Source organism: Muntiacus reevesi, chromosome 2 (genome assembly GCF_963930625.1).
Source record: "Muntiacus reevesi chromosome 2, mMunRee1.1, whole genome shotgun sequence".
Taxonomy (NCBI): domain Eukaryota; kingdom Metazoa; phylum Chordata; class Mammalia; order Artiodactyla; family Cervidae; genus Muntiacus; species Muntiacus reevesi.
The window spans coordinates 51,932,617-51,939,793 of NC_089250.1; positions in this window are offsets into that span (position 1 = coordinate 51,932,617).

Genomic DNA, 7,177 nt, shown 5'->3' on the forward strand with positions numbered 1-7,177 from the left:
AGTTGTAAGAAGTGAAGGTTGCCTGAGGGTATGAAGCTGGTGTGTGAGAGAACTTGGATGTGAATTCAGGCTTTTGGGACTCCACTATTCACCAGCTGTTGGGACCTCCTGCTACCTGTTTAAGTTCTCTGAGTGTTGGGCTCGCTGACTGTAAAATAGGAAAATGATACTGCAGGGACTCCTCCTTATCTGAAAATTTTTATATAATTCCCTGGAGTTAGAACAATTGTATAGAGAAGCAAATAGATAATAAGAATATTCACCATAAATTGATTATTTATAAATTATATTAATCAAACTAACAAAAGTTAAACACAGAAAAAAATATTAAAAGCAGCAAGGAAAAAGCAACAAGAAGCATACAGAAGAATCCCCATAAAGTTAACAGCTGATCTTTCTGTAGAAACTCTACAGGCCAGAAGGAAGTGGCAGGATCTATTTAAAGTAATGAGAGAAAAACCTACAACCAAGATTACTCTACACAGCAGGGTCTCCTTCAGCTTCAGTGGAGAAATCAAAAGCTTTTCAGACAAGCAAAAGTTAAGAAAAAGCAGTACCACCAAACCAGATTTACAAAAAACGCTAAAGGAAATTTTCTAGCCAGGAAACACAAGAGAAGAAAAAGACCTATAAAAACAAACCAAAAACAATTAAGAAAATGCTAATAGGAACATATATATTAATAATTACTTTAAATGTAAATGGATTAAATGCTCCAACTAAAAGACACAGACTGACTGAATGGATAAAAAGAAGACCCATATGTATGCTGCATGCAAGAGACCACTTCAGACCTTGGAACACATGCAGACTGACAGTGAGGAGATGGAAAAATAGATTAACCTCCTCTTTCAATCCTCACTGCTCAACACTGCCTGCATCAGGTTGGGCTTGCCATTACAGAAATAATTTTGTGCTGTTGTCTGGATTTCCTTGGAGGCAAAGCCTGAGACGAGGTGTTAGGTGCAGGTGGTTGGGAGATGATTCAGTGAAACTGGGATAAGAGATGGAGTGAGTGACACAAGGAAGAAGGGACAACCCAGAAAAGGTGAGTTACTGACCTAGGGGCCCCCGTGGGTGACTGAGGCTCACTGCCACTGGGGACCCTCTGAGAAACTCTATAGACTATTCCTCAGGAGTGTCCATAGAGGAGAGAGGCTGGAATGTGCCTTCATGGGCTGCTGGATGGCATTTCATGGTTGTGGAGAAATTCAGACACAGAACATTGAGGAAGAGCTTCAGGAATCTGAAATAGAATGTGGTACCACCCAGCACCACTGGGCTGAGGTCAGGTGGCTACAAGAGATGGTGTGGAGCCCAGAAACCCTCTGCTTTAGGAGATAGGTCTTTCCTTGACAGAAGTATGACAAACATCAGACCACACTGTACAATTAGATCCCACGTTCGTTGCTAAGTGAAATCAGAGATTTGGCAAAGTGTATTTCAAGTAATTGATGTAAATGATGTTTTAGAACTGCTGGGGCGTCAGGTGGATCTTCCGGCCTTTAAAGATGAAAGAAGAAAGAAAAATTCTATGATCCTAATGATTCTGTGGGCACGTTGAAAGATAACATTTTGATTTTAAAATGCCCCTTAAAATTGACAGAATAGTCAAATGATTTCAAATAATTTTTAAAAATTAACTTTTAGGCTATGAGTGTGAAATTTGAAATGTAGGGTGTGATGGTATCGGCATACATTTTTTAGGAAAATATTATGCCAATTTCCTTACACTCTCAACACTTGTTTCTTCTAAAAGTTGGTGCATAATTGTCATTATATGCCACTGTGCTCAGTCGCTTCAGTTGTGTCCAACTCTTTGTGACTCCATGGACTGCAACCTGCCGGGCTCCTCTGTCCCTGGAGTTCTCCAGGCAAGAATACTGGAGTGGGTTGCCATGCCCTCCTCCAGAGCATCTTCCCAACCCAGGGATTGAACCTCTGTCTCCTGCATTGCAGGTAGATTCTTTATCACTGAACCACTGGGGAAGCCCAGTTGTCGTTATATTCTATGTTTAATTAAAAAGTAAATTAAATAAAATTACTTGTATAATTGAAATGTTTTTCAAGTTCAAATTTGAATCAATTCTTTTTCGACAGTTTCATTGAAATGGAGGCCTGAGTTGTGTAGGGTCCTTCTATTGTTTTTTTGTTGTCTTTTCTGATACCAAGTAGCACTTTGTGTTTATACCATTTGGTTGTGAAGAATAAATAGCGCATGCACTGTGACTCAAGCTCCATTCTCAGCACATGGGAGCAAACATCATCAGCTGGGTTTTGGTCTCTGTCCTCCTGACATTGTCCTGAGTATCTTGAAGCCCAGAAAACTCACTGGTGACTAGAATGGTCTATCTGAGACCCTCCATGCTCTTATTGGTCCTTGTCAGCCCCATGGCACTTGCTTGGTGGTACCTTATTCTGGCCTGTCCTCCATAGGCACTGCCTAGTTACCAGGCCATCACAATGCCTTCTCTGGATTCTGCTCTTTGCTTGGTAGGAATCCCTGCCTGTGGGCTGAAAGGGAAAGATTGGCAAGAGATAGGGACATTCTAGGGATGGTGACAGGGACGTTCTGGGGATGGTGTCTTGCTTGGCTGTCCCACCCATGAGTAGCATCATAGATGCAAGCATATAGGTTGAGGTGAATTGAGTATAAAAGAAATAATATTGGGGGAACAAATATACTCTTAGTTCTTTCAAATTGTACTACATACAGTGTTATTCTCTCTACCCTAGACCAAGGGCCAAAGTCTATATAACTAGACCTCTGAAAACTGATCAAGCTTAGACAATTTCAAATGAGAGTGTGGGAAGCAAAGAGACGGTGATGGACACAAGGTCTTACATTTGGCAATAGTGTCAGTGTAGAGGCCAGAATCTGATGCTCACATGCCTTACTTCAGTGCTGTGTATTCCGATGAATTCTACTGAAACCCTTAATGTTTTTTAGTATTTTAAAACTTCTCCAATTTTCTTTAGTATGCATACATTTTCTTCACAGCTGAAAAGTATGGTTAAAAAAGTTCTAGAAGTTAGGCCATAATTACCAGGAGCCTACAGTCATAATAAGTGCTTATAGCCTTATAGTTTGAGTGTCAGAATAGCAAATGGTAAAACATATTGTCTCTGGTGGAAGCCCTGCTTTGCACTTGTGACCTTGGGTAAATCCTTAGCTTCTCCAAAAGTAAGTTTCTTTCTATGTCAAATATTAGTATCCTGTAGTCATGAAGATTAGAGGCTAGGAATCTTCATCAAGTCATAGAGTAAGTCAATTGATTCATAGTTCTTAAATGAAATTCAGGTTCACCTTTTCCTATTGAATGTCCACAGTGGAAAAGAAAGGAAAGATTAAGATGGCTTCATCATTCCATGCTTCCATCCAAGCATGCGTTCACTCATGCACTTACTTATGCACGCATTTGTTAACCAACACCTAACTCCTCTGTGGTAGGCCCTGGGCAGAGGACCCCTATCTTTAGGGAGCTTGCCGGTTCCCATGGTGAACTTCCTATGGTAATTGTCTGCTTTCTTTGGCCTGTGACAGTCCCCCCTACAGTGACTGTGTCCCAGTCTTCACATTCTTTGGACGTGGTGGCAGTTACCTGCCATGTGCAGAGATTCTATCCACAGAATGTGCATCTCAGCTGGTTGGAGAACTGCCATATGTTCAAGGGAGCTGTGCAACCCTCGTCCAAGCAGAATAGTGATGGTACCTACACCTTGGAAAGCTTGCATTTGGTGAATGCCTCAGTGTGGGAGTCTGAACGTGTACTTACCTGTAAAGTGCAGCATGAGACCCAGCCTCCCATCCAGGCCAGCCTCATACTGTCCACAGCAGTGCAGGACACATGCAAACTCATTGGGAGCACAGGTAAGCTTACCTCTACACCTGTGAGCAACTGTGACCTCTGTCTCCGAGTGGAATGAGGTATTAACTCACAGTCCCGTTTGATATCTCCTCTGCCCCTTGTCACTTAGGTCCAGAGATGCCTGCCCTTATCTTGATGGCTTTCCTCCTGGGCTTCAAAGTGGTGCTGGTGATCAGTTTCATAGCCACCTATTTCCACAGGTGGTGGAACCTGTAACAGGTGAGGTGGTGGCAGTCTTATTCTTTAGGGATGGATATCAGAGCCACCTTCCTGATGGTGGCTGGGGGTGGCAAGAGGAGTCAGGGCAAGTTCAAAAATCATACGGCAATCCAGCTTCAAGGGAGAAATGGAAACAGACTTATTTTCTCCAAATGTGTTTTGGAATTTCAGAGGCTTCCAACTCTCATTATTTTGTGCCCTGGAATTTGAAGTTTCTACCATTAAGTTAGTTGGGACCCTGCAGGTGGGGGTCCAAGGTATGCAGGACACTGGAGGTGAGGGTCCGCAGTCAAAAAAGTTTTGAAACCCAAACTCCAAAGAGCCCTTCCATGGACTGTTGTATATTCAGTTATCACATGATGTATCCTTGGAATGAATAAGGAAAATACTAAAATCAACTTATGGAACCTTTCTTGGGGACTTGGATGTGCTGTGTAATAATACAGTGGATGTGGGTATGGGAGAGAGTTCAGAACTCAGAAAGAGGTGTTCGGGGCTTCATTTCTGGTCAGCACCACGAACCCAGGCCAAGCAAAGTGCCTCCCATACAGCATGTGTTCAAGAACACTTGTGGAATCAATGAATGAGTGTTTTTCCCTACAGGTCCTGCATACTCTGTGATACACTGCCTCCCTCCCTGTGCAAGGGGCTCAAGTGGAAAGAAGCTATAAGGACTGGAGATGACTCAAGTTTCCCCGCCCTTCACTCTGCTTCCTCCACCTCCAACATGAACACACTCCCTTCCATACACCCTCCTATGTTCCTTCTCTCTGACCTTTGGAATTGAGTCAAGGATGGACATTGGTCATGTTGATCTGGAATGTCTGGACCCTGATGCACTGAGCTTCAAATTGGACCTGACTCCACCCCAAAGAGAATCAAGTAGATCAAGAAAACAGGTTTCCATTGTGCCCCTGCTCAAGAACACTTAATTTTCAGAGCACTTTTTACTTTTATCCAGAGCTTTTGCAAGTGTGATTTCATTTTAACACACATGTACTTTAAATCACTAAGTTGAATAAGATTTTTCTATTCTGAAATTTATAATATAAAAATATCTACATAACTACCTAGCATGCTATGTTTGCAGACTTAATAAATGTTAACATTTTGCTATTGTGAGCTGTTGTTCCTTTGAAAATTACTGTATTAGATTTGGTATTCATAATCTCAATCACGATTTTATACTTTTACAACATATGTATAAATCCTTAAGCAATATATAATATTGCTTGCATGTTTTAACTTTTATATAAATGTTATTATACTGTATACAGCCTACTGGAACTTTTATTTTTTATACTCAATGCAGTTTTTTTTTCTTTATTCATAAATTCATAAATGAATTTATACATTCATTTATGTAGCTTCATTTTATTAATTTCCACTGCTGTATAATTTCTACTGTGAGAATATGCCACAATGTATTGATTTTTTTTTGATGGATATTAAATGTTTATGTAAGGTCTTGCTAGTAGAATTTTGCACAAATATTTTTATCTTTGTCTCTTGGGCACATATGGGAGAGTTCCTCTTCACCTGGTGTGTCCATAAAGTGGACTATTGGTATCATTTGGAGCTTTTGTTATACATTAAAAACAAGATTTTCAAATCTTGATCAAGTTCTGCTCTTTCTATTTATGCCTTTGATTTCACTGTGTGTCTGTGTGCCTTTGATCTCATTTTTCATGTGTGTGTGTGTCTATTACAAGTGGGGATATTATCGGGATCTTGTATATTTATTTTTGATCCGCACTGCCCCTTTTCCATATATCAAGTTCCCACAAATTTCTGGTTCTTTTAGTGATTTTATTTTGTTTCATTGTGCTACTTGTCTATTTCTCTGACCAAACTACCTTATCTTAGAATAGCTTCATAAGCTTTAATGCCTTGGCTGGGCACATCTTCCCACCTTTTCTTTCCTTCCTTTCTTTCTTTCTTTGGCTGCACTGGGTCTTAGCTGTGGCACAAGGGGTCTTCACTGCGGCATGTAGGCTTTCTTAGTTGTGGCACGTGACCTTAGGTGCCCTGTGGTATGTGGGATCTTAGTTCTCTGACCAGTGATTGAACCTACATCCCCTGTATTGCAAGCAGGTTCTTAACCAATCAGTGGACCGCCAGGGAAGTCCCTTCCCACCTTTTTTTGTTATTCAAAACTGTCATGGCTATTTTTGGCCCAAACACATTTTATTTTACTTTATTTTCTGCTTTTTAGAGATTGAAGTACAGTTGATTTAGAATATTATGTTCATTTTAAGTGTAACATAGTGATTCAAGATTTTTGTAGATTATACTCCATTTAAAATTACAAAAATGGCTATATTTTCTCATGCTGTGCAACATATCCTTCTTACTTTTTAATCTTATACATAGTAATTCGCAACTCTTCATCCCCTTTCCCCTCCCCACTTGTAATTACTATTTGTTCTCTATGAGTCTTTTTCTGTTCTGTCATATATACTCATTTGTTTTATTTTTTAGACTCCATGTATGGATATTTGTCCTTCTTTGTCTGACTTACTTCACTAAGCATAATACCCTGCAGGTCCACCCACATTGTTGCAAATGGCAGAATTTCATTTTTTTTAAACGGCTCAGTAATATTTCATTCCAGGAATATTCTGCATATATGTATAGTGCATATATTCCATTGTATATGTATATATATATACCTATATATATACATGTATAGGTATATATATATACCACATCTTTCTTATCCATTCATCTGTTGATAAGTTACTTCCATACATCAAATATTATAAATAATGCTGCTGTGAACATTGGGGGTGCATGTATCTTTTCCAATTAGTATTTTTTTCCCTTCAGATAGAGTGGTAGTTCTATTTTTAGTTTTTTGAGGAATCTTCATACTGTTTTTCATAATGGTTGCATCAATTTACAATCCTACCAAGAGTGTACAGTGGTCCCCTTTTTTCCACATCCTCACTAGCAATTGTTATTTGTAGAATTTTTGGTGATGGGCATTTTGACAGGTATAAGTAGGCATTTGTAGTTTTAATTTGCATTTCTCTGGTGATTAGCAAAGTTGAGCATCTTTTCATGTACCTGTTGGTCATCTGTATGTC